The sequence below is a fragment of the Excalfactoria chinensis genome, chromosome 1 (genome assembly GCF_039878825.1).
Source record: "Excalfactoria chinensis isolate bCotChi1 chromosome 1, bCotChi1.hap2, whole genome shotgun sequence".
In the NCBI taxonomy this organism is placed as follows: Eukaryota; Metazoa; Chordata; class Aves; order Galliformes; family Phasianidae; genus Excalfactoria; species Excalfactoria chinensis.
This window is the reverse complement of record NC_092825.1, coordinates 141,601,196-141,622,011: the sequence shown is the minus strand read 5'-3', so window position 1 is coordinate 141,622,011 and position 20,816 is coordinate 141,601,196.

Here is a 20,816-nt window from a genome sequence, read left to right as displayed (position 1 = left end):
TCCCTTCATGCCTGAAGGATTATAAATGTACATTTTTCATCCTCATGACAGTCACTTAAAGGCTAAACTGGAGGCTGTCAGACGCATAGAAGAAAGAGTAGTAACACTTTCACATTCTCTGAAGAACCTGTTGTATTAGTGGAATAATTCAAAAACTACTGGTCCAGGGAAGGAAATAAATGTAAACTTGCCTTTTAAGGTCAGAGATCCACCATTTAAGCAGAGGTTAACAACCTTCATTCTATTCTCTGTTCCAAAATTGTATTGTACTGGTTTTATTTCCTAATTAATTTTGACATAAAGAACTTTCAACAAAGCTGTGAGCAAAGAGAAAATAAAATAATAATAATAATAATAATAATAATAATAATAATAATAATAATAATAATAATAATAATAATAATAATAAAAACATCCATCAGTTATCATTACCAAAGCAGTGTTGAATTTTCAATATTCTCTTCTTAATGGTATAGTTGAAAATTATCATCATAGTATCATAGTATTGTGCGAGTTGGAAGGGACCTTAGAGATCATCGAGTCCAACTCCCGGGATTCGAGCCCTCTGTGTAGCAGAGCGGCACTTCTACCCCCCGCTCCACAGGGGGGATTCGAACCCGGGCCCCCTGGTGTTGCAAACGGGAATTTTACCGCTGCGCCACCGGAGGCACACTGCTTCACAGCCTATCTTAAAACAGTAGGAAAAAAAGTGTGCTTAAATTATTTTGAAAGTTTCTAATTGGAAGATCTGACATTTCTAAAGAGATATCACATGTTGATAATTCCCATAGCAAATAAATTCAGCATTGATTTTCTATAACAGATCCGAGCTATGAGGCTATTTACCAAAAATGTTTTTTGAAAGAGTAGTTTCATATACTTATGTTCACTCTAGATATAGCAATCCCCAATGTGGCAAAGAATTTAGACTTCTGCTCTTCAGCACTTTGCTAACTACATAAAAGTGCTGGTAGCACTGAGCCTTATTTTCAGGTCTTGCCTTTGTTCAGTGTGTAATGAGCCTTGCTTTCTAACAGGGGGTCCTCAGTTCTCTTCCAAGGATACCAGCACAGATGCTGGCACCAGTGCTTCTATTTAAATCTAACTCATTTTTACATATACCGCATAACTGTATATAACTGCCGGAGAATGTGCCAAAATTGAAGACAGTTGAGTGCTGATCAAAAAAAAAAAAAAAAAAAAAAAAAAAAGAGTGAGATTGATTGATTGATTTTACCAGGCTTTATCAGCCTTCGCAAATCAAACATAATGCACAGGCATAATTAATTCCACTGTTCAAGAAAGTGCTAGAGGTCTTATCACTCTACTGACCTTGGAAAAAATCCAGGGTAGATTATACAGGCTAAATACATAACTTTTAGAGAGTAAATTCATTTCAAATTACAGGATCATACTCACAAATGGGTTAAGCCTTCTTCTAAATATGTCAGCACTGCAAATAAAGTACTCAACCTTATCTAGATTTGGCCTTTATACTTTTCAAAGCTTAGTCCAGAGCAGAAAATTTCTGAACATATTAATCAAAGTTCTAATTTTGTTTGAGTTTACAGTTAGATTTTTTTTTTTTTTTTTTTTTTTTTTTGGTCATCTGGTGATTATAGAATTAGAATGGCCTTTGTTTTTTTGTTTGTTTGTCTGTTTTGCTTTGTTTTGTTTTGTTTTTTGATCTGCCAACTCTCGCTTTACTTAACTGTTTTGGTTTTTTTCCTACTTTTTCCATAACAACATAGAGACTAATCTGTTTGTCACTGCAACATTCTTTGATTTATTAGAGGATTATTAACACAGTTTATCTTAAACTAGCCTAGCAGATGTGGTTTAACCTTTGTAGATGGCTAAGCACCACACAAATGCTCACTCACTTTCCTGTGGTGTTCTGGGGGAGAGAATAGGAAAGGTAAAATGGGAAACCTTGTGTGTTTCCTAGATAAAGCAAAAGCTGTGTGCATAAGCAAAGCAAAACAAGGAATTCATTCACTACTTCTTATTGGCAGAAAGAGGTTCAGACCTAAAAGGGCTTTTAGAATCACAGAATTGTAGAATCATAGGATCATAGAGTGGCTTAGGTTGGAAGGGATCTGAAAGGTCATACGGTTCTATGGACAGAGTTGCTACCCACTAGATCAGGCTGCCCAGGACCCCAACCATCCTGGCCTTGAACACTCTCAGGGTTAGGGCATTCACAATTCTCTGGGCAACCTGTTCATAGGAAGTTTCTGTGTCCCTGTTTATTTTCTTACTAGCCATATATATGTAAATTTTGTTTCTTTTTAGACTTTTATTTTCCATTGTTTATGGTGCTTAAACTGGAACCAAATGTTACCCACTACAGATAATACTTCAATAATCAAATGTGCTGGTGAATGGGCAGATGATAGAAGAAAAAATTGGAGGTATCCAAACATCAGTATCTGTAAAATCCTGGAAATAGATAGGCACATATACATATAATATTCCTTCCTCACAAAATGGAAGTAAGTTTGAGATGGAAATATCAAGATGCTTAAAACTTTACATTAAAGTTCTTATTCAGATGTCATTGTCCTTACAATAAAAGTTCTGTGAGTTAATACAATATTGTAATTAAGCATGATACATTAAGTCAGTTTTAAAATTTTAACTTGTATCAGATTACAATTATGAAGTAATACATGCTATTCTATGTTCAAGAGAATGTTGCATTAATTTACTTAGAAAAAATTGTAAAACATTACATTCAGTATTTCATATTCATCACACCAAGTATCCTATTTAGAAGGAAACATAAGCCCAAGTAACATTAAAAAAAAACAGCCTTTCAAAGTGTTTTATGTTTGGGAAAGGAATTCTGTAAACATCACAGTCCTAATTCTTTTTTTTTATTATTTTTTTATTTTTTTATTTTTATTTTTTAGGTCATTGTTCAGTCATGTGAATTTGATTAAAGCTATTTGTTTAATATTAATTTGTACTTTGTGTACACACACACACAAATAATGATGCTTGATTTAAACACTGTTTAGAATTAAGGAAAGAAACACTCAGATTTTGATAAACAATTTACTTTCTTCTATCTACACTAAAAGAATGAGAAGTAATTGTAAACTTACAGAGATATTTATATTCTGCGTTTCACATCTATAGTTTAGAAATATAATAAATTGAAGTGGTCTGAAGAGCTAGTATATATTAGGGAATTTACGTAGGAAGATAAATTTACAGATAAGTATAGAATGAGAAGTTTAGTAATTCTGGTTGATTAGTAAGAAACAAACATTTTGAAATGAAGTCCGGATGTTTAATTTATGCATATTTTTAAGACCAGTACATTGTCATAATTATTTCTTCAACTATAAATAACAATAAAATGAGTTTGAACAATTAATTTGGAACTCAGTGTCATGATGATGACTAATTAAGGCCAGGAAAATGATTACATGGAGGAAACAAATTCAGGTGGGCAAAAAAACATAAAAAAAATTTAACCACTCAAAAACATGCTTGCAGTCCTTCTCCTCCAAGCCCCATAAATATTATTTTTATAGTAGTACAATTTCCTTTTATTTTATTTTTTCAGGGAAGAATTTCTATAAATGAGACCTCAAGGGACTTCCACTGATTGCCCATTTCAAAAGATCTTTGACCATGGACAAGTCCTAAAACCTCACTGGGAGGGTTTCCTCACATACTGTTTTTTTATGTATTCTAGTCACCTCATAAATAATGGAGAAATAGTGTTTTTGTAGCAAAAAGACATCCGATTTATTTAAAATCTCTTCAATGTGAGGAAACACAGTGGTCTCTATTGACCAAATAAATAACTTGAGCAATGAAGAGTATGAGATGAATCACATTTTACATCTGACTTCTTTTTGTCAGTTGTCAAACGAAGATCGTAGTCCTGCCTTCCCCTAACAAAAATGATGAGGTTTAAAGTTGAAACATTGTGAATTGAACAGATTATAGATTCATCCCAGATTAACCTCTGGACGTAGAGCTTTATCTAGACCTAATTATTAAAAAGTAGCCCTTGTATTCCACGCTATCCATTAACTACACATCACTTGAAGACTCATATTAACAACCTTCTAACACAATTGCTTATAAAAGGAGACATAGCTCTTTCTCACTACAAAAAGTCTTTGATGAACCTCCTAGGTACAGAAGAATTAGACCACATTATTTGTCTGAGTGATACATAGAGCTGAGCTATTGTTTATCTCTCCTACTGAGGGAAAGCTGGATGTTTACAAGTCCACGGGGCTGGATGGTTTGCACCCTAGAGTGCTGAGAGAGTTGACGGATGTAGTTGCCAAACCACTCTCCATAATTTGTTGGCAGTCTTGGCTGACTGGGGATGTCCTGGTGGATTGGAGGCTGGCGAATGTGACACCTGTCTTCAAAAAAGGGCAGGAAAGATGATCCTGGCAGCTACAGGCCCATCAGTCTCACTTCAGTGCCTGGGAAGGTTATGAAAAGGATAATCTCAGGTATCATCAAGGATCAACTAAAGGTCAGCCAAGGGATCAGGCCTAGTCAGCACGGGTTTATGAATGGTAGATCCTTCCTGACTAACCTGATTTCATTCTATGTCAAGGTGACCCGCTTAGTAGATGAAGGAAAGGATGTCAATGTGGTCTACCTGGACTTCAGTAAGGCCTTTGACACTGTCCCCCATAACATTCTGGTAGAGAAGCTGGCTGCCAGTGGTTTGGATGGGCACACACTCCGCTGGGTGAAGAGCTGGTTGGATGGCTGGGCCCAGAGAGTTGTGGTTAATGGAGTGGAATCCAGTTGGCGGCTGGTCACAAGCAGCATCCCCCAGGGCTCGGTGCTTGGGCCGCTTCTGTTTAACATCTTCATTGATGATCTGGATGAGGGGATTGAGTGCACCCTCAGTAAGTTTGCATACGACAGTAAGCTGGGAGGGAGTGCTGATCTGCCTGAGGGAAGAAGGGCACTACAGAGGGACCTAGATAGACTTGATTGATGAGCCAAGGTTAACGGAATGACTTTCAACAGGGCCAAGTGTCGGGTCCTGCATTTTGGTCACAACAACCCCAGGCAACCCTACAGGCTTGGGGAGGTGTGGCTGGAAAGCTCCCAGATGGAAAGGGACCTTGGTGTGCTGATGGACAGTCAGCTGAATATGAGCCAGCAGTGTGTCTGGGTGGCCAAGAGGGCCAACGGCATCCTGGCTTGTATCAAAAATGGTGTGGTGAGCAGGACTAAGGAAGTCATCCTGCCCCTGTACTCAGCATTGGTGAGGCATCACCTTGAGTACTGTGTCCAGTTTTGGGCACCTCAGCACAGGAAAGACATGGAAGTACTGGAGCAGGTCCAGAGAAGGGCAACGAGGCTTGTGAAGGGCTTGGAGAATCAGCCCTACGAGGACAGGCTAAGGAAGCTGGGGCTGTTTAGTCTGAGGAAGAGGAGGCTGAAGGGAGACCTCATCGCCCTCTTCCAGTACCTGAAAGGTTCTTACAGTGAAAGTGGGGCAGGTTTCTTCTCACTAGTGACATGTGACAGGACGAGAGGAAATGGCCTCAAGTTGCGCCAGGGAAAGTTTAGGTTGGATATTAGGAAGAACTTCTTTACAGAAAGGGTAGTTAAGTACTGGAATGGGCTCCCCAGGGAGGTGGTTGAATCTCCATCCCTGGATGTGTTGGATGTGGTACTCAGGGATACGATTTAGCAGAGGGTTTTTAGAGTTAGGGTACTGGTTAGTCTGTGGTTGGACTTGATGATCTTCAAGGTCTTTTCCAACCTGGGTAATTCTATGATTCTATTGAATTTGAAAACCATTATAGACAGAAATGCCAAATTTTGTGGGCCATGAACTAAAAGAAACCTAAAACTGAGTGAGAAATACAAGTGTCTTGTGACAAATTACCCATGTTCTTTTTCCATTCCCAGTGGAACTGTATATGTAACACAGAGAGTTTCCAGTACAAAACGTCCAGGTAATCTCCATAGTATTAGTGGTGAGAAGATCATTTTCTATATAGCTTTATAACAATTCATGTTTCTATACAAATGAAATGACTATTAATTTTATTGATTCTCAATAAAATGTATGATTTTTTTTGGACTTTAAGTATTTTTTCACCTTAATCTAACCAAGGTGATTTGTGGACAAGCTGGACATGAGATAGCAACATGCCCTCACGGCCCAGAAGGCCAATCGTATCCTGGAGTGCATCAAAAGAACTGTGGCCAGAAGATTGAAACAGATGATCCTGCCCCTTTATTGTGCTGGTGAGGCCTAACCTGGAGTACTGAAGTCAGATACGGAGTCCTCAGTACAGGAGAGACACAGACCTGTTGCAGCATGTCCAGAGGAGGGCCACAAAAATGATCCAAGGGATGGAACACCTCACTTACGAGGACAGGCTGAGAGAACTAAGGCTCTCCAGACTGGAGAAGGTGACATGATAGTGCATTTCAGTACCTAAAGGGAGCTACAGGAAAGGAGGAGACAGACGTGAGCAGGGTCTCCTGTGATAGATCAAGAATAAATGGTTTCAAGCTTGAAGAAGGTAGATTGAAATAAGAAAATCTTTTGGAGTCAGGGTGGTGAGGAACAGGAACAAGTTGCCCAGAGATGTGGTGGATACCCCACCCTTGAAACCTTTCAAGGTCAGGCTGGACCAAGCTCTGGGCAACCTGATTGAGCTGTGATGACCCTGTTCATTGCAGTTAGACTGGAAGACTTTTAAAGGTCCCTTCCAAGTCTGAGGATTGTATGATTCTGTTATTCTATGACCTGCACTTCCATGTCAGATGCCCTTTTGTCATTCTGCTTTGTTGCTGCCATCTGTTGCACAGCAGCAAAATTTAATGGAATATGAGCAGGAAGGATCAACTTCTACTACCACAGCATCAACATCTGCCTCTGACATCCTGGGTCATATTAATTAATACATAATAAACATAATAAAATAGGAAGCATTACACTTATTAGTAACTCTCACCAACAGACCTTTGGCCTAGTTGAGCAAAGGCAAAAACTGAATGAGACCACTAGTTTTGCTTGTGTTTGTGTGAGTGGTGCGTGTATCTGTTTGTGACGGCCATGCATATATATTTATATACATGTGTGAAGGAGAACAGATGTGGGGACTTTGTTAAAGTGGATGTTGTGTAAAAAGACAGCAAAAACTAAATAGTATATGTGTATGTATGTATGTACATGTTAGTGCATGTGAATATGGTTTACACACATGTACACAAGCAAAAATTTCTTTTAACCTACTGTTCATTCATTTCAAAGGGAAATTTCTTTAATTATAATAGCACTAGCTTTGAAGGAGACAGACATGTACAACCATTTGATATGTTAAATTGTCCCTGTACTAAAGAGGTATTTTTTTCTATTCAATCTTCTTAGCAGTGTTGCTTTTTGACAATCATTAAAAAGAAATCATAGTGTGGAACAATACACAGAGAACATCTGCCAAAAAGAAAAGATGCATTTTAAATGGTTTTGTGAATACATGTCCTGCGGTTAGATATTACTGCAGATTTCTGTTTGAATGAAACCTGAGGTGGCAGTTAAGGGAGCAAACTAATTTAATAACAGTCGATGAATTAAGAAAATGTATTGCTTTTTAAAATCACTTAGGAAGTCTTCTCTCAATCCCCCTGGTTGCCTGCCTTATTCTTGTGGACAGCATGTCAAAAAGATTTGGAAATACACACTCTGTACAAACCACTGTGTCTGGTTTAGTCTCTTTTTCACTCTCTAACGAGACCTTCATCAAAGCATTATATTTCCGTTCCAATAAATACAATCCATTTATGAGTTTCCCTTTTGGGGCAAACTAAAACTGATTACTACAACATTTATTCCAAATGGAATATGCAATGTTTAGTACCCATCATTTGTAAATCTATTTCCATTTAAAAAAAACAAACAACAAAATATTAATGACAGAGTCCAAACACCCTTTCTGGTAACATACTTTTAAGTGCAGCAGAAAACCAAAGCATTGACAGTAATTCAGTTTTCCAGAAAAAATATGGAATCACAAGTATTTAATAATTTAATCCAAGAACCAGAACATTATCAACCCAGTGTCAGTAAAATGAATATGGATGAATAGTTTGAATTTTAACAGTTATGATTTCTAAATTGTTTTCATATCAGTAATGGAATAGATATGACTGAATTTAAACAAAACAAAACAAAACAAAACAAAAAAAAGTAAATAAATTTTAAAAAATCTCGCATATCCAAAATAATTTCACCACTCAAAAAGACTTCAGACAAAGTGATTTTAGTTATCTTTTCTATATATTTAGACATTCTTAGAGTTATCCTTGGCATTTCTTTTTCTAGAATAGATTAGTTTCAATGAGTTCTTCATAAAGCACAAATTAAAATGATACTTGATCCGACAAGAACTCTGACAGAAACCAAAATAAATCCTCTGAGTAGTAGTAGATAAAGGGAATGTGTATGTACATACATATGTATGTTTTAAATATATATTTAATCTGTTTTAGAAGTTCTCTCTCTATATATGTATGCTTATATATATGTATATGAGTAAATATAGCATAGACAAATATGTTTCTATTTAGCACAAGTTTTAGCCTTGACTTCTTATTCATCAAGGAAGGCTTGAACACCTTACACATGAGGCTTGAAAAAGAAAACCAACACACTGAATGACAAACTAGTTTCACAAGTCATTTAAAAAATAACATGAAATAGAGTGTGATATGATTGCTAATTAATTTCTGGCTTGTTTTTGAAAATGATTCAAAGATTTCACACTGTTCAGAGTTGTCCATTAGGTCTTCACCCATGAGAAATATATGAATTATATCTGTAATAGGAGAAGAGGTAAAAGGAAGTAATAATGAACTATACATAAACAGTATGTGAACTGTGATAATGAATTTTCCAGTACAACCTTTAGAATTCAAATTATATTGCATGCATATATTTAAACATTAAGACTATAGGAAAAAATAAAGGACCTGACTTAAAATACAGTCAGTGATTAAGGTAGTTTGAAATATAAATAAATAAATAACTCTTGTTGATTCTAGAGTTGAAGTCAAGACTCTTCTCAAAGGACACATAGTCTCCAACATGGTTTTGATACTCATTTGTCCTACTTGCATTAAAAAATCTCCCATAACAGATACTTAATAATCTGCCAGACAGGAAATCTGTGTATTAAGCTACCTTTATTATGAAGTTATATGGGGATTTCTTAGTGACATCCAACCCAATTTTCCCCAGTTAAAACCATTATTGTTTACCTAAGAAATCATTTATTTTCTCTTTGCAGCAGACTTTAATGGATCAAAGATCAAAGGAACTACCACTATCTTCTTTCCATAGTTCTTTATTCCTCATTAGGATAAACAGTTCCAGCACATTCAGTCTTTTTGTAGAAAGCACATTTTTTAGACACCGAATGCTCTGGGAGAATAGGTTAAATTCTTGTTATAAGAACTGTAAATTCAATCTTTACAATTGGCTCTTTTCCATTAACCTGTGAAAATGTCATTTGCTTGTCAGATCTTACAATGAGCTAACAAGGTTCAGTCTCAAAAAGCTTTTCTATTAGATGAGAGCTGTAAGAAAATCTCCCTGCAGATATTTAATAACAGGAATGAGCAATGCATTTATAGCTTTGGTCATTTTGGTCATGTAGGTGAAAAAAAAAAAAAAAAAGAGCTAATCACTATAATTTCAGTGACTTCTATTCCACATACAAAAAATCAGTTTTTCATAAATGTGGTCTTTGGTAAAAGATTTCTTCATTAGAGGAATGTTCACTCTCAGCAAAATCTTTGTTAGTGTTACAGCAAAATATCAATAGAAACAAACAATTTATAAATTAATTTACTACATGCTTAAACTCTTTATGACTATATTTCATAAACAGTAAGTCCTGGTCAAATGGTGTACCCTGCTCCTGTACTTGCTCAAGTTTTATCTCCAATGGTTCTTCTGAATTAGTACAGCACACTATTCTAACACAGAAAACTATTCAATGATATTCAGCATCCTATATCAAGTATGTAATGCCTAGACATTTCTGGGTGTTTTGCAGCTATTTAAAGGAATAGGGCATTGCTACTAAGGGGAACAGGACTTACTGTGAGATACCTGGGTAGAGTATTTTGTTATTGTATGAAATCTGCATGAGGTGTTTAGGGGAGTAACAAGATAAAGGAGGAATCAAAGAGGTTTGCACCTGACAGACCTGCATGTTCTATCCAGTCTTCTTTTAAAAAGAATATATATATACACACACAAACACACATATATAATTTATTATTTTATTATTTTATTTCTGGGTGAAGTGAGTCTGCACTATGGGTCTCAGTAGCTTTTTCATCTGTAATGTAGAAAGTTTGTAATGGATGAATATTGTGTGGGTACATACGTCAGTGAATAATCACTAATGAATTTTAAATCAAACTGATCTAGAATAAGCAGTGTGGGAAGCCAATATCAAAGAGGCTGTAATCTGTTCTGGATAAAGGAGACACCAGAGGGTCTGTGAATTTTCTCTTGAAGGGACGAGAAAGTCTAAGTTGCAGAATCACAGAACTGTAGGATTTGGAAGGGACCTCTAGAAATCATCAAGTCCAACCTCCATGCAAAGCAGGCCCCCTATAGCAGGCTGCACAGTTAGGCATTAAGGCAAGTCTTGAATATATTCTGAGAACGAGAGTCTACAACTCCCCCTGGGCAGCCTGTTCCAGTGCTCCATCAACCTCACCGTGAAGAAGTTCCTTCACATATTGGTGTGGAACTTCCGGTGCTCAAGTTCATGGCCATTTCCCTTTTTGCTGTCCCCATAGACAGCTGAAAAGAGTTTTAACAAAAGCAAGTGCAGAGTCTTTCATTTGGGAAGTAATAACCGTGAGTATCAGTACAGGTAGGGGCATGAACTGCTGGAGGGGAGCTCTGCAGAGAAGGACCTGGCTGTTCTGGTGGATGACAGGCTGGCCATGAGCTAGCAGCATGCCATGGTGGCCAAGAAGGCCAATGGGATCCTGGGGTGCAACAAAAGGAACATGGCCAGCAGGTCAAGGGAGGTGAACCTCCCCCTCTACTCTGCCCTGGTCAGGCCTCACCTGAAGTACTGTATCCAGTTCTGAGCTCCCCGGTATAAAAAAGATAAGGATCTTTTGAAGAGAATCCTGTGGAGGGCTTTAGTCTGTCCAGGTCTTGTTGAATGGCTGCACAGCCTTCTGGTTGTGTTGGCCACAGCTATGTTGGCTAGGTCTTATTCCCTGTTTGCCCCACACATGCTATGTGATCACACTCAAGACAATCTGTTGCATTACCTTCCCTGATGCCAAGGTCAGGCTGACAGAGCTATATTTCCCTGGATTGTTCTTCCAGTCCATCTTGTATGTGAACATCACATCCCCAAGTCTCCAGTCATCTGGAACCTTTGCAGTGGAACATGGATTGGCAATCACTTTATGCCAGCTTCTTCAGTACCTTTGGGTGGATCCCATCTGGCCCCATGGACATGTGATAGTCCAGGTGGAGTAGCAGTTCTCTAGCTGTTTCCTTCTGAACTGCAAGGGATTTATTCTGCTCCCAATTCTTGTCTTCTATCTCAGAGGGGGTGAGCACCCCAAGGATAACTGGTCTACTAATACTAGAAGTAAAGAAAGCATTTAGAACCTCAGCCTTTTCTTTATCCTTGCTGGTAACATTTCCCACCTCATTCAATGAAAGACACAAATTCTCCTTGGCCCTCCCCTTTGTCCAAGTTTCATCTGAGTCAGAGTTGACTTTCTTAATAATGTCTGGTGTGATGATGTGTTTTGGCGTTAGGAGAAAAAACTTTGTTGATAATAAACCAGTGCTGAGCAGCACTGTGCACTGATGGCCAGATTAAGTTCTTGCTTGCCTTTAGCCTCTCCAATATTCTTTCTGAATATCCTACCAACATTCTTTTGTTCTTGAGTTGTCTTTGTCTGTCCCCTCTTCCACCAATGGTAAATGGAAAACTTTTTTTTTTTTTTTTCCTGGGTCTCAGCAAAAGCATCTTGTTCAACCATCTGGTCTTCTCTGCTGTTTCAACTTATGGCACACAGGGCTGACCTGTTCCTAAACTTTTAAGTTTTACTTCTTGAGGAATGTTCAATGGTTTTATATAGCTGTCACAACCTAGGAGATGGCATACATTAAGTAGGGTCAATCAAAGTATCACATATAAACTAGCACTACCAAAAAAAGGAAGGACAAAGAGTCCTTGTAACTGTGGACTCATCTCTAAGGGTCACAGAGGTCCCAGTTTGCTGCCCAGATAACCTCTCCACTGAGGTTTGCTGTCTGTTAGGGGCATTCGTTAGAGATATAATGAAGACGTTACCGTCTCTGATAAAACAGGAAGACTAATATCCACTTGTTCTCTTTCAAGTTGGGTCATGAGAAGATGAAACAAGGAAACTGAAGAACAGTAAGAAACTTTGAATTCCTTGGAAATACAGTGAAGGGATTGGGAGCATTAGTAGTGTTCTTCTCTGTCCTTCCAGTTGGCAGCTGGGACCCAGAAAGAAGAACAGATCAGATAAATGACTGTCTGTATGGATGGTGTTGTGATCAAGGCTTTGAATTCTATGATTTTGGACAGGCCTTTAAGAAGTATGTGAACATCAGATGGAATGCAACTGAGCATGTGGGGTAAAACTGTTATGGGAAGCAAGCTGGCTGGGTTTATTAGCAGGGCTTTAAGCTAGATTTGGCAGAAAAAGGCATGAGAATTACTGAAGCAGGGTCTACAAGTCAGGGGCTACAAGTTTTTCAGAAGAAATAGACAGAGAAGGAGGGAAGGGAGAGTTGCCATCTACATTAAGAGATGGATGGAGTGTGAAGAGCTGCCTCTGAGAAACAATGACAATCAGATTGAGAGCCTGTGGGTGAAAATTAGGGACCAGATCAATAAAGGATATCTGGTGGTCAGGGTATATTGCAGGCCACCTGAGCAGGGGGAGTTTGTGGATGAGGCCTGCTTGCTGTCGCTATAGGAACTGTGGCATTCACAGACTCACACACACAGTACAACTTAAGAAATTATAGAATCATAGAAAGGTTTGAGTTGGAAAGGACCTTAAACTATTTCAGATCCCCTTTCTTAGGGCAGGGTTGTGTCCCACTAGATCAGGTTGCCCAGAGCACCTGACCTTGAATACCTCCAGGGGGTGGGACAACCACTGCTTTTCTGGGCAACCTGCCTCACAACTCTCTGAGTAAATAATTTTCTCCTAATATCTAATCTAAATTTCCCTTCTACTAGTTTAAAGCAATTCCTCCCTAATCACAATCAGACCCTCTTGTTTATACACTCTTTCAAATATTGGGTAGACCACCTCTTCATGAAGACGCTAACTACAAATTCCAAATTAAAAGATAGACACTTCTCAAAAGTTACCATATTTCTTTCTCTTAGACTTAGAACACCTTCTGTAATCTAGTTAGAAAATAATTGCTGTGAAATATTTTGATCCACAACTAAAAGTTGTTTGAGACTGCGGGAATCCAGGCCTAGCTCTTTTACTTATAAGCATGTTATGCACATACGTTGTAAACATTAATACATATTGCAATTCCTCCGCTTCATGTCTTTGTTTCATTTCAGAGGCATCATCTGATACTAATACAAGAACAACTAGTGCAGGGCTCATAGTCCTGGCAGTCTCTAAGAGTCTGCCATCCAGTCTATGTAATTTGCATTCTAATGAGTTCATGAGAAATTATAATCCTCTTATACAATGGAAATAGGTTACTGCATTTCACATAGTTACACTAGTAGTCTGAAATAAATGTAAGTATAATTCCGGTGTAAATTATCCTTTTCCTTTTTCTTAATAAAATTTTGGCTGATACAACCAATGAAACTAATGTAGGATTTCTATAATATTTTGCCATCTCTCAGTCTATATATTTCAAACTCCTATTTTGTGTGGTCAGGCCTTCTAGCAGTCAAGCTAGGTGGGAAAGTATAAAAATACAATGAAAAGTGCTGTTCAGTAATTAAAGGTTTTTAACTGAAATATATCATATGCTCATCTCCTACAATTTCTATGGGGTTTTATGAAAGATTACAATTGGATAATTTCAAAATGAATCAGAGCAGAACAGTTTGACTTACTGAAGTATTTCATTATTGATAGAAAAATACAATAAATGTAACTTTTGGGGAAAAAAAAAAAAAAAAAAAAAAAAGTCTTCCTGTATAAAATTTTAAATTTTATTTAAAAAACATTCTTTCCATCAAGCTCTCAAGCTCTACACTGATTGAAATTTCCCACTACCTATTGCTGTAGTTCCTACTATTTTTCCCCCATTGTTTTATTCATTTGTATTGAGTGGTTTTTACCCTAAAAGAGAAAACAAACAAAAGAAAATTAATATAAGCTAGCAAATTTATTAGAACATTAGCCATCACTACTTCTGCTTTGGGAAATCCAGAAGAGAGACTGCATCACTACCTGGTGCATAAAATCATGACAATAGTTCAAGACAATATTTATAGTATCTTAAAAAAAAAAAAAAAAAAAAAAAAGTTTTTCTTTTTCAAGCAAAAAGTACTTCAACAAGCTAAGGAACATAATTTAGCTAAAGCACAGTTATACATAGATAATACTGCAGTGAATCTTTGGTCTCAATTCTATGAGGAAGTTCCAAGAAAGGGCAACAACAATAACAACAAAAAACGTATGGGTACTGTTTCAACCCAAATATCAGAAAAGGAAAAAAAAAAAAAAAAAAAAAAAAAAAAAAAATCTCTACAAAAAAAGATCTATAAGGGAAGATGACTAAATGATTTCAAGTAATGATATTTAATTCTCTGTATAGTCCATCATGGAATAACATTTTTTACAGGACTGTCTTTAGGAAAATAATAAAGTTTCTGTTTTTGTTTGTTTGTTTGTTTGTTTGTTTTTTCAGTGGAGGTTTTTATGACTAAAAAAAATTCATGGAATCTGAGACTGCAAGAAGTCCTGTTGACATCAGATGACACTTCAGAGCTTAGAGCAGTGACAGTTTTAAATCTACAACACATAATTATCTTACAATCTATTAAATGTGATTCAGCCTTCATAATATCATGTATGGCAGCAGTTAGCTGTCCTCCCCAGCATTTGCCTTCAGAAAATCTGTATGCATGAGTGATCAATACACAACAATCCCCTCTCATCCATCTTGTTTTCTGAGGTTATAAGACACTTAAAGACACTTACATAATACGAGACGGTGAAAGTCTCTCTATTTTAATCTTAATTCCATGGTATCCAATGGAATCATTTACCATTTGTGAACAGTGGCAACTAAATGCTACATTTCTGATTTATTAATATTTTATATTTATCCTTAAATCATGATTTAATTCTATGGAACATTGAATTGGGTGTGATGAAAAGAACCATCTAAACATTTAATGTTAGTCTTGCTCTTCAGCATGTCGTCTTCAAAGTTTTTCAGTGACCTTCAAATATCCAAACATCCAAACTGTCTGGATAACCATGAATAAGCTCATCACTGACAGCCTGAGTCTTACATTTAACATGTTTCTTAAAGATGTAAGAGGATCTTTGAGATCCCATTTTGAAGATATATTCAAACGATATTTGACACACAATATCTTCTTAAAAGTGAAAATACCTTCTATTTACAATAGGACATGTCTACATAGCCTTCTAGTTGCATCTTTGTGTTAATAAATATGTGCATTTCATTGTTCTAAATATGAACTTGTTAAATATTTGTAAGCTCATAATATAAGAATCACACTGCACCACATGGACAGTAATTCAAAATATTGCACATCTCCAAAAGTAAATATAACTAAGATAAAAATAATGTATCTTTTTCTTCTTACCCAGGAAATGGACATTTTTTGAACAGCACACTGTGTTGCTTCTACACAGAGAAAGAGGAGAAGGGCATTAGATTATTTTCTGTGGTACTGGCCTTTTTATTGTGTCTTAGTATAAGCATTTCTAATATGTACTTAACCCAAATATGCATAATAATAAAGGTGTTATATTGGCTTTTAATTAAAAAGTACAAAAATGCTCATAAGGCTCTTATTGTTGACTAAGAATAATAGCTTTATGAGCTAAAAAAAAAATAAAAATGTTACAGTTTATTTATAAAAAGAGCAACAAGCTCATGATAATGTTCCCTAGAACAGATTTCTGCTTTTATAAACTGCAGTTTTTTAGGTAATTAATTACAATGGCAAGATTTTTTAAAATCATATTTCCTAAAATAATTTGTCTCAAAATGAGAAGTAAACAGCTGAAATTATAATAGTAACACTACTCTTTGATATATAAAATTAGGTCACTGTTTCTTTTCTCTATGCCATCATTCCATAGCATGAACTAAACGTTATAGAAGTCCTTGTAGTAGTAATAAGAGGAACATATGTACACCATCTTGTTGAAGTTGATTGAAAAACAGAAACAACAACAACAAAAAAAAATTAATCACATCTTGCTCTCATAGAGTTGAGCACCATCTGGTGTTTTACTTTTTTCTTGAGGTTAGCTGCTTCCCATTAGACTGTGTCTCTTAAGAATTTATACTGTTGTGTCAAAAAGCAAAAGCTGACTGCTAGGAGATGTGCAGGAAAGAAAATGCCATGCTATATCCTTTCAGTATGGCAAGTAAGTTCCTTATATTGTCTCCACCTACAGCTCATTTATGTTTAAAGTTTAAAAAAATAAAATAAAAAATAAAAATAATTTTAAAAAAATTATAGCAATACCTGGAACAAGTTCAAGAATTTCATAAACTTTGGAAAATCAAAAAGGGACAAATCTTTTGACTTATCATACAAGCCCTGTAATAGATTGGTCTTCCCTATCCCAAATCCAGTAGGATGCACTTAACATCAAGTGAGAGAGGAACTGAACACTGAAGGCAATGAACACATTTAAAACCTCCCCAAGGAGTAGGTTTCAATTTTACTGCCAAAGCAAAATTGAAAAAAAAATCTGTGGCTGAGTAGTATTTGTCCATGATGGAAGTGGAGGTATTCTGTACTGGGGCATTACAAGGGAATAGAAGTATAGAAGTATGCTGTCTTCAGCACAGGTATCAGCTGATCTTTTGAATTAATTTCACTTGCCTCTAAATCTAAATGCTCTGGAATAATATTTTTGTTGCAGTAAATATACATTTTATATTCATATACCAGGATCTTGATAAGATAGACTGCTCTTTCAGTCATACATAACTTCTTAGTTTAGAATACTATGCAATTAGCAATCTCTGTGTATATAAACAGCACATTATACAAAGGGCTGCTATTAGAGGTTTTACTGGGAACTTTTTTGTCATGAAGAGAGGGGACAGAACCCAGTCCTCGGGTTCCAAATAGAGAAACGACTGCAGGTGAAGAAAGCTCACATTTAAATCCTATAGCTTTGACACATCATAGACAAAAAGTACAGATTCATTTTCATATTAGAATTTGGTTAGAGAAGGTACATCATTTTAATGGAGAAGTAGATGTAAAAATACTGAAGAGGTAGATGCACTACTTTACATGCAAATTCAGTTTTCTGATTTATTTTGTGTGAGTGTTGTTTTTTTTTTCAGCTCAGAAGCTTGAAAAGACATGACTGTAGGTAATATATTCAGTATCAATACTAAAAGCTTATGAGAAAAAAAAAAAAAAAAAAAAAGTGGAAATAAAAGGAAATGCATTTGATGTTTATGAGTTTAAGTAGATAAAGCCAAGATAAGTAAGAGTAAATATATGCTTCTGGGTTTTGTTGTTGTTGTTGCTGAAGTACCCTAGCAACAATAACATACCTCTCAAGTACAATAGTGTGCTTGATAAAGCACTATTCGTGCAATTCGTGCACACAGTTTAACGATCATGCTGACAGGAGAAAAAATGATTCACTTTGCTGCACTGTCAAGCTTCTAGCTTTTCTTCCAGCCTCTGTTATTCTAGCTAAGTGAAAGGTATGAAACCACTTTATTGTATCTGCCATTGGGAAAAAAAAAAAAATAAAAAAATCTGACATATATATATCAGAACATGGCTTTAATAAATAAATAAAATCTGAATGAATCTTCCAGGTTTCCATAAACAACAGTAACAATATTAGGTAACTGTTTAAATTACTATAATGAACATATTCCAAGGAACCTTTACAAATAGATATTTCATTCTTTTCCCATTCAAATATAATACATTCTTTGTTTTTTGATTTTATTTGTGTTAGCTAATATTGATATTCCTCAGCTGAAGAATAATCATATGAAGACAAATTCTTATCCCATTTTGTCATGGCAATATCCATTTTCCTCACAGCTGGAAAAAAAAAATAATCTTAGAATGTTAATATGAGGAAAGAAAACAGACAGACCTGCTCTCACCTCATCATACAACATTTAATACATGATAGTCCAGTAGGATCAGATGATAGGAAAATGGATGATGTGAAATATTTTTGTGATTCCTGGATATTACAAAACTTCTTGCAGTTTTACAGACTACCACAGAGTACAGTCACCCTGATATAATGAATGGTGTGAATCTCCCATCTGAGGGAAAGCTAATAGCTAAAGCTCTATTCATTTGTTCTGAGTGATGCTCTGATACAGATTTGTAACTGAGTTGCTTTGACATGAATTTAGCTCATTCTTTTTTTCTGATGCCTTGAGATGGCAATGAAGAAGAATGTTTTGTCACACAGTTGTCTTCAGCATTCTGCCAATTTTCAGTTGATAGCTAAGCAAAGTGACATCTGTGCATGTGGCAATTGTCTTTAGTCTGAAACTATTTCTCTTTAATCAGGCCTGAGGGCCTGAATTATCATTTCCCTGCATCTTGCCAATTACAGTGTATTAATTTTACACTCATTTTTGCTAATAGAAATTATTACTGAAATGAAAGACACCAAAATACTTAAGTACTAAAGCTTATGATGTACCATATAAATATTTGTTATTTTTCTCTCTGCACAAATTTTAAATCCCTGAGAATTTAGAAAATAACATTTGAGGGGCAGATTCAATATTCAATCAGTTATTAGTGCAATTCCCATTGAATGAAGTCTTTTCTTATTTTCTGAGTGGAATTTAACTGCTGAAATGTAGAAAACTAGTGTCACTTTAATGTTCTACGCAATCCCAATTGAAATCTGGTCTCTCCTGGAGAACAAGGTTTGGGTTTCCATAGAATCTGTGACAGGTCTATGAAGTCCAGTCACATGACTTAAGTGCAAGGACAGCTAAAATAACACTAGATACTTCAGTTAATGTAAATTTAATGTAGTTGCATTTTCCAGCATTGTCTTATTCTTACCTCCACAAGCAGTACTCCGCATTACCCTTGTCTTAAACAAAGATACCAAAAAACCATATAAATTGTAACCAGATTTACTCTTCCTAATTCTTATGAATACAGAGGATTCTAAACTATATAATTCTCATTTATAGAAAGAAGAAAAATTATTATTTTCTAATAAATAGCATTTTTATTCCTGAAACCAAGGAGTTTGTTTCAATAGTAAAGTGATGACTTCTCAAAAATGTTAATAAGGAAATTGATTTGTTAATAGAGGCAAGTGGTCAGATGGTCAAGTTACAGAAAATAGACTAGCACCATTTAAGACATTACCTTTATGCAAATTTGAAAGAACTGATAATTTGATTGTGTATATAATATAGGGAAAAAAATATGTTGGAAACCTGTAAACCTCTATGCACATAAAATGAAGAACTCACATTTGTATAGGTAATATGGGTGATATATAGGATATATAGGTAATATATCAGCAGTGAGATCAACTAAAGAATATGTATCTATGACTTTATCAAGACTTCAGTGTAAAGCCTGGCATTCAAATGTAGACATGTGGAAATTCAGTTGATCCTTAGGTCAACAAACAGAAATTAACAAAATGGAAGTTCTTCATGCATAGTCAGTTTACAGAAGATTTGCTCAGAGGAAGATATATGAAGGTCAGAATTTGTGTTTTGGCATTATGTCAGTCATGCATAGAAACTGAATAACCTTACTGCACTCCAGACAAGACGATCCTGTCTACATGACAACAATGAAAAGCATTGTCTTCTGACAGTTTCTGAACAATTCTAAACTTATGCATGCAGAAATTGCTGCCTTATTCTTTGAAAAGTGAATTCTAAGAAGACATTTAAAAATTTCTTTATTTCATTTTCACTGATAGAGACCAGTTCCTTAATTTTCCTGAAAGGCAGCTAGTAATAAGCTGTTTCTATTCTAGTGAGTTGAAAAAAAAAAATAAAATAAAATACAAAATTATACAGAATAAATAGTATATATAAATCTAGCTAGAATTCATTGCAAAAATAAATCTGACATGTTCTACTTTTTTTTTTTTTTTTTTTTTGTATTTTTTCCACAACACATTACTTTTTTCTAGATTCTGCAAAATATAACATATTTTTGTACAAACAACAGCTAAATAATATTACTGTTCCTCACACATATGTTTTGTTGCAGTTGTTCTATTTGGAAGTTGCTCTTGGGTAGTGAGGGAAAGAACCTGCTTTTGCACGTGGAAGTTCCTAGTTGCAGCAAACTAATTTCCTCCAAGGATATTTAAAGCCAGCACAGAAATTGTTTTTATATATAGATATAAAAATCAAACTTATTAAATACAGCAAGATATTTACAGCTGAGTCTCAGTAGCTTTTCCAATTGCCCATGATTGTGAGTTGAAACACCAGTGATACACAATGCTTTATAGCAGCAGCTTAAGAAAAGATTGTCCAAACTTAAGTAAAGCTATCATATAGGGTAAATATCAAA